This window comes from Drosophila subpulchrella, unplaced genomic scaffold, assembly GCF_014743375.2.
Source record: "Drosophila subpulchrella strain 33 F10 #4 breed RU33 unplaced genomic scaffold, RU_Dsub_v1.1 Primary Assembly Seq75, whole genome shotgun sequence".
NCBI lineage: Eukaryota > Metazoa > Arthropoda > Insecta > Diptera > Drosophilidae > Drosophila > Drosophila subpulchrella.
Window position 1 is genome coordinate 685,818 of NW_023665711.1, and position 7,984 is coordinate 693,801.

Below are 7,984 nucleotides of genomic sequence, written 5' to 3' on the forward strand. Positions count from 1 at the left end.
CAGGGGGGGGGGGGGGGTGTCAACAAACTACTATCACTTCTAGAGGAAGCGGGCACTAAAGTGGTAGCCTAAGCGGATGACGCGGTTATCCTACTGCAGGGTTAATTCCCGAAAACTCTTTGCAATCTGATGGAGACAGCCCTATCCACCCTCTCAAGGTGGACGGTGGATTGTGGACTGTGAGTTAATCCACAAAAGACTGAAGTAGTTCTAGTCACAAGGAAGTATAAGATACCAAATCTAACTCTCCCAGAACTACATCAAACACGCCTAACCCTCAGCAACCAAGTAAAGTACTTAGGTGTCATCCCTAACAATAAGCTTCACTGGACTGGGAGGAAGTGGGGTTTCTCCCCCGTAATAGTTCACTGGCTATACACTGCCATTATCAGGCCCATTCTTCTCTACGGAAACATCGTGTGGTTGCCTTCTCTAGAAAAGAATTGTAACCTCAGGATCCTTCACAAGATCAAAAGAAGCTCAGAGCTTTGCATCAGTGGGGCGCTCCGCACCACCACCACTGAAGCACTAAACACAATCCTCGACCTTCAACCACTGGACCTACTTGCCAAAAGCTGGGCATCTGCAACAGCGCTGAGGCTCCGCGAAGCAGCGGCATGGTCAACGGGATCAACGGGTCACTCCAGCATCCTAACAAATCAGATATCCATACCACATATTACAGACTATGTTCCACCCATAGTCAACTTCGAAAGAAGATACAAGACCTTCATACCTACCCGCACAGACTGGGACAATATCCCACACCAAATCGAAAACGCCGTCAGCATATACAGAGGGCTCAAGTTTAACTCCCAAACAGGTGGGGGAGTTTTCTCTCCCGAACTGGACATAAAATTCTCATTCCGCCTACCAGACCACTGTAGTGTCTTCCAAGCGGAAGTCATGGCAATTACGACATAGACATCTTTATCTTTTCGGTTAGAAAAGCAGCCCTCAGGGCCCTCGACTCCTACACAACAAACTCAAAAACTATCTCTGAATGCCGCAAATATCTGATCGAGATGGCCTCTCATCTTAGAATCAACCTCATCTGGGTGCCTGGACACCGTAATATTGAGGGCAACTGCATAGCACACGAGCTAGCAAGACAAGGGACAACCGCCGACATCCTTCACGATAATGACACGGTTGGGTATGCCCATGGCTACCTGCAAGCTCCACCTTAGGCAGAGACTGTACACCCTCTCCAACAACCGATGGAACACAATCTCAACATGTCACAATTCTAGACTCACGTGGCCAAATTACAACTCAAAAAGAACAAAAACTCTCCTTCAATGTAGTAGGGAAGACATCTCCACTCTCCTAGATGCCCTCACGGGTTACTGTCGCATAGGGACTCATGCGCGCAGGCTGGGACTCAGTAACCACGACTACTGCTGCAGCTGCAAGCAGATAGACGAGGATTAGAGCATTGAACACCTCCTATGCTTCTGCCCAGCGCATAACCTTAAGCGCTTTCAAACCATAGGGAGCTAAACACTACCGAACCTTACGGCCATTCAGGGCGTAAGCATTCCAAAACTCGTATGTTTCCTAAAAAGAACAAACTAATTCGGACAAACTAATAACCCATGTGCTAGGGAAAAAGATCTGTACAGAGATCACGTGGTATCACAAGGAGCCCTGTGTGGCGTAAGTGGGGGGATTAGTTATCTAATCTGCAACCACACCTACCTAACCTGACCTAAGAGGTTCTTCTTTGGACAGAAACAAGTAGTGCGGATAAGTTACAAGGCACAGGTCCGGCAAACGTCCTAAAGAATTTCTAGTGTAATTTCCTTGAGACAAAGATATGATAAGCAAACCCTCAATGAAGTTATGATGAGCTATTGGAGGTAAGACATTCGTTTATACATCTGTAAACCAAGAAGTTTCAGGTATACTTAAGTCTCCTAGAACCACAAGTTGGTCTCTTTTCAACGGCTTATTGCAGTCTGACTGTACAGCGAAAAGATGATTTAAGTTCTCCGGGAATTCAGATGCAGGCGAAATGTACGATCAGGTGATATATATAAGACATATGAATTCAATATTATAGAATTCCTTAACGACTTGAAGGTAGAGTCCATTGCAATTAAGATTCCACCTCTTTACCTCGATTGTCGATCACGCCTATAAATAATGTTCTTACCATGAAAAATTTCGGAGTTTAGGATCTCCAATTTTAACCAGGTCTCAGTGAACACAATAATATGAGATGCAAAAGAAAGACGAATTTATTTATTTAAGCTTGCTACGCAAGCCTCTGGTATTCTGATAAGAAATAACTAAGCTAGTTTTTGGTTCTTTGAAGAAGGCCCTAAGGTAGAAGATGATGGTGCGACAGCACTCTGGCCTTAGCTGGGGAGTCTTGTTTCTACATGACTTTTTCTTTTACTTATTTTCCTAATCCTAATTTTGATTTCCTTTACCGGCCAGAAATCTGCAGAACATATGGTTGAAAAGAGCTCATTTTGAACACAGATCTTAGAAGAGTTCGGTTGGTCAGGAGAGAGCCGAGTTTTTTTGGCTGAACCACCGACGGGGATTTTGGTACGGCAGATTCTGTTTATGCAGAACGAACTAGTGCCGGTAAAATAGGCATAGTATAGACTGAAGGTGGCAAGTTGTTTAAGGAAGGAGGAACTGGTGAGTCAATTGCAAACGATCTAGATTGCAATTGATCCATATTTTTTAGCTGCTGATCTTAACAACATTTAAGGATTTGTATTGGTCGACCGCTGCTCCGTGATGGAGCTCTGATCATCACTTTCCGGGGAGTTCTCCCTAGGCTGCCTACCACCAGTGGTTTTTTTACTCTTTGGAGACTCATCTAATAGCTTGAGGCTATTAAATTGAGAATCCAAAGCTCAGAGCAACTCATCTGCTCGGCGAAAACTATTACTAGCTATGCCGAAGCTATTGATTACACCCTTTAAGCCACCTTAGAAAGGTCATAACTAGTTCGACCGGTGTACCCAACCCACTTGGTATGAGCCATATTTTCACAAAGTCAAAAAGTCAGTTCTGACTGGTCAGCTCTCATTAATTGATGGCATTTTTTAATGGAGCAGTCAACTGTATTCATAATTTGTTTTATTCAGACCACTGTACTAAGGGTAATGTAATGTCATGTAATGCCAACGAGCACTTAAAAGTGCAGAAGAAGCACAAACTCTGCACGCTTAAGCTTTAGATTTAGAAAAAAAATTAAGAGAGATAATGCGAGAGTGCGGGAGAGCGGGGCGTAATTCAGTTAACGCGCAAATTGTGTTATGATTAGTCGCTGGTTTAAAAAAAAGCTTTTTTTTGTTATTGGGGTTATTCACTTAACTTACTATTTCATCAAGACACAAGATACTTTTACTTTTTATCTTTTTTTCTGTTTATTTATAATTCCAGTTTTTCTAGTCCAGGCCGTTGTTTTTTGGTTACAAAAATATTTTTGAATTTTATAATAGGTAATGAAATCAAATATATAATAATTATAAAATTAATATAAAGGACATATATATTTTTGTATTATTAATTTTAATGAACGGGTTTAAAATGTTTATATTATCCAAATAGAGTTCCGAGTTAATTGATGGTTCCAGAGTCGTGCTGGTTCATAGTGAAACTGGAAGAATAGTGGACTCCAGATACGTTTAAATTTCGGAAAACTCTCTCTCGAAAATCTAATTGAGCCGACTACAAGAAGGGCAACTAAAGGGCGAGTCAGAGCAATCTAGAAGCTGAGAAAAATTACACATGTCGCCTGCCGAAAATTTCAAAAGTGTGTGTGGTTGCTTAAAATAAGAAAACATTGAAATTAAAATGGTTTTGCAATGGTTTCCAGCTTCAAGCGCCAAATTTAAAATCTGGGAGTCTGTGGGGAAAAGAAATTGAATTGGAATTGAAAAATACGGAGAATAAACCAGAAATTTGCATTATCGCCGCCCACATTTGGGTGGGCCAGGATTTTTATTTTTAAGATTCATTTTAAAGTAAATAAAACCCCAATTGCAAATTATTATTTCTTTATTTGTTTATTTATTTATTCATTTACTTATACTTATAATTATTTATTTATGTGTTATGTATTCGTCCCTGTGGTACCCAGGTTAGGAAGTTATGCAAGGAAATTAATGTCAATTAAAAAAGCTTTGTTAATTAAAGTTAAAAAGAAAAAAAATGAGTGAGTAGAGTCTTATAATGGGGTGAGGTGACGAGTAACAGACCCAGTGACCAGTGCCAGGGGAGTTGCGCAAAAAGTTCCCGCAGCTGAAGGATGGGTTGGTGTATTCCGCGGACATCCACAGCAGGTCCGCAGTTCGCAGACAGCAAAAAGAAGAGAAAAAAAATCTTCGGCTGGTCCTTGACAACGAGTTGGGGTCCTAGAAAATTGCTACACAGAGCAAGTCGAAGATGTCCCACTAAGAGGCGAGAGAAGCAGCCAACCGATGGCTGAGTTGCCCACGATCGGGACCCCGACAGGAGACAGATATGTTCAGCGATGTCCATCAAGTGCATCGGAAGAAGAGTGCAGAAAAATTAGAAGAAGTCTAGTTTTTTTAAGCCGCGGTGCCGAAATATTTACTCTGCTAGCTACACGTTCCCAGGCCAGTCAGAAAGTGTATCAAGACCTAAAGGATATCACTCCTCCCCAGGGGCTTATGATGGATGGTAGCATAGCCTTTGAGATAAGCCACCAGCAGGATATGACAGGAGTAGAGGGGGCGTGGAAGGAAATCCTAGCGACGGCGTTTCCCGCTACGACCAACACAATCTCACAAGCGATGAGGAAGTAAAGAGGCCTGTGCATTTGGGTAAAGAAATAGAGTCAGCAATTACTTTAGCCCTATTCCAAGCTCAAGATCGTTGAGTTATCTGCTTTTCAGAAACAAATGCAATGATGATATTATGAGTTTCATGAGGGAAATTAATCAAATCGTCCGCCCTACCGTGAAGGCACCGGCAGACACCCAGGAACCTTCCCCTAGACCATTAATCAAAGCGGCAATGCGTAAGGCAGCGCAGCAGCGAGCTGACAGCAGACTCTCTGAAGAGCAACAGAGGGTATGGGCGAGTTTCAGCTGCCGTAAGATCAGATGGGAATCCAAGTGGCGGGCACCCGAGATGAGACATCCCAGAAAATGGGGTATATCGTGCGATGGCGGACCTAGGGGAATGCCAATCGGTAAATTAATATTCCCGATAGAGCATTTACAGATGGCTTACCAAGTTACTTTGAAAGATGTCCTTCGATCTTTTCACTGCCTGTTAGATGGTCAGTCCAAGGAGTGGTTTTGGATGCACGTACGCATAACGGGATTGAGGGATTGGCCAAATTTAAAGAACGCGCTGAAACAACGGTTCCAAACGCTGTGTTCTTACTTCGAGCGTGGGCGAGAACTACGCGAGCGGAAGCAACGACCAGGAGAGAGCGTTAATAAGTATCTGCAGGCGATGCGGAGCCTCCGAGCCCAGTTGGACATCAATATATCCGACCACGACCTAATAAGAACAATTAAGGTGAACATTAGAGACGGGATATCGATAATATATCCGATGTGGTTAACCAACCTGGAGCAACTGAGGGAAGAATGTCACAATGCTGAGAGGGGATGCAAGAGCACAAGAGACCACAGAGGGAGAAGCACAACGTTCACGAGGCGTACGTATCCCAGGAGCAAGACGAGGATTCCGAGTTTTTAGAGGCCATTTCCCGGGGCTAGGAGGGCGGAGCGCAAAGTTCGTTGATCTGATATAATTGATCCATGCCGGGACACACATCTTACACGTGTGACTCGGAGGTCCTCAATAAATTCTGCTACAGATGCGGAAGACAGGGAGTTCGTTTTACAAGTTGTCCAAAATGTCAGGCGGGAAACGCGATATGGAGCATGACGCAACCGGAGGAGTCCCGTTCCAAGCCCAAAACAAACATTAACTGGAACGTAGAGAGGTCTGTACAGTTAAAGTATCCTAGGAGACGGATGTATGGACCTGGTAGACCGGCTGAAACTAGAAGTTTTGAAAGTGAGATCCACAGTACAGACAGCAGGCGTTGCAACACATCGGATAGCGGGACGCATAGAGGTGGACGTTTGCTATAAATGAGAAACTCACCGCATATCATTGCTCCTATGTCTCTCATTGCGGCAAGAGCTCTATTTGGGAATAGACTTTTAACGGAAATTTTCATTAGCTCCTGACGTCGTAGGTGTAGGCGGTCGCCAAAAGCTTGCAAATTGCAAACCTCACTATCGGCTTACACAAATCCAAGTCCTGCTTCAGATTCCTGAAGTATATGGGTTTTGCGATAGGGGAGGGCTCCTTGAGATTCAGGTATGAATCAGATTCAATAGACAAAATTCCAGTACCAAAGAACCTGAGGCAGTTGAGAAGCTTCCTATGAACAGTACAGGCGGTTCATTCGAGGTTTTTCTGATGTATCGGTGCCCCTGACGGGTTGTTTGAAGCAAAAGAAGAAGGTTAAGTGGACACCTTCAGCAGAAGAGACATTTAGCAAACTAAAAACAGCACTCACCTCAGCTTCAGTGCTAGACGCTAGCCAGGTGGGGATCGGCGCGGTTCTCTTCCAAAAGGATGTGGATGGAAATGAAAGACTGATAGGTTTTTACTGTCAGAAGCTGCGAGGAGCTCAGTTGAATTATACTGTAACATAGAAAGAGTGCTTGGCCGCAGTGGAAGCAGTGTCTAGATTTCGTCCATATATTGAACTCTTACCCTTCACAGTCATCACCGATCATTTTAGTCTTCAATGGCTCATAACTTTCAAAGATCTAAATGGAAGATTGGCGCCGTGGACGTTGGCGTTAGAAGCATATGATTTCCAAATAGAACATCGGAAGGGGAAGATAACCTCGTGTCCCGGTGGTAGAAGCCATTCGGTTCTAAAAACGTGTAACGAACTGATTTTGTTGTGTGCTCGCTACGAGATTCGTGCGGCTAGCTCAGAGGCTAGCCCACCAAATTTATATGACGTGACTGCCCCGTAGATCAGTGAGAAAACAAAGGGGTTCAAATGGCCACAGTGGGATTCATTCTCGTAGTATTCGTACAGCGGGTGTGTGGCTGGACTGGCTTCTGTATCTCCTTGCTCTGGTTCCGCCGGCTGCTAGTGCTCCTCTTTCTTGCTTGTCAACGCGTTGACTCGGCTTCCGCTTGGCTCCTGGGTCTCGGGACGATCGTAGTGGCCGCCTCTGCTTGCTTGCCGACGCGCTGCCTCGGGGTCGCTTGTTGCGCCTTAGACTCGCAGAGAGTTCGGCCTTGTGGGCTTAGGGAAGCGTCACCGTTCTCAGACTAAGGTGAACAAGTCTTGCTCTCCAGGCCGACGGCTTTCGAGGCAATACCTGTCCCTTGCTTCGTGCTCAGATCGCGCTTACAGTCCAGGCTGCCGCCAGGAAGCTGCCTAGCAGTTCACTTTGCTTTACGCAGACGAACGTTCCACCCGGCTTCACCCTAATGCTTGACGTCCGCGACGCTCCTGCGCTCCCCAATGAGCTCCGCGCGGCGATGGTAACGTGGCTGCCGGAAATGTTTGCTGGCGTCGCGGCCGATGCCCCCTGCGCTGTCTCCTGACCAGTAGCTTGGCGTTCTGGCACTCGGGGAGTCGGGCGGTTGCTGTTCGGGAACTTTGCCGGCAATCGAAGGGCTCTCCAGGCAACCGCCTCTTGAAACCGCAAATCGATCTACCGCTCGTCCGACACGCCAGGTCCTGCTTGGTCGGGCAAGGTACGCTGGGTCTCAGACAACTTTCCTCCCCAAGCTGGCGGTTCTTCGTCGTAGGACTCTTTCGCTTGTCTCTGACAGACCCGTCGGGCGACTCGCCAGGGTGTGGTCGTGACAAAGTTGGAAAACGAACGCCTTGACTTAGCCGTGTGATGCCTTCCGGAACTCAGCCACTTGTGTCTCAATTCGGAGATTCCTGATGTCCCAATCCCGAACGTCTCGACGTGGCAATCTTGCATCT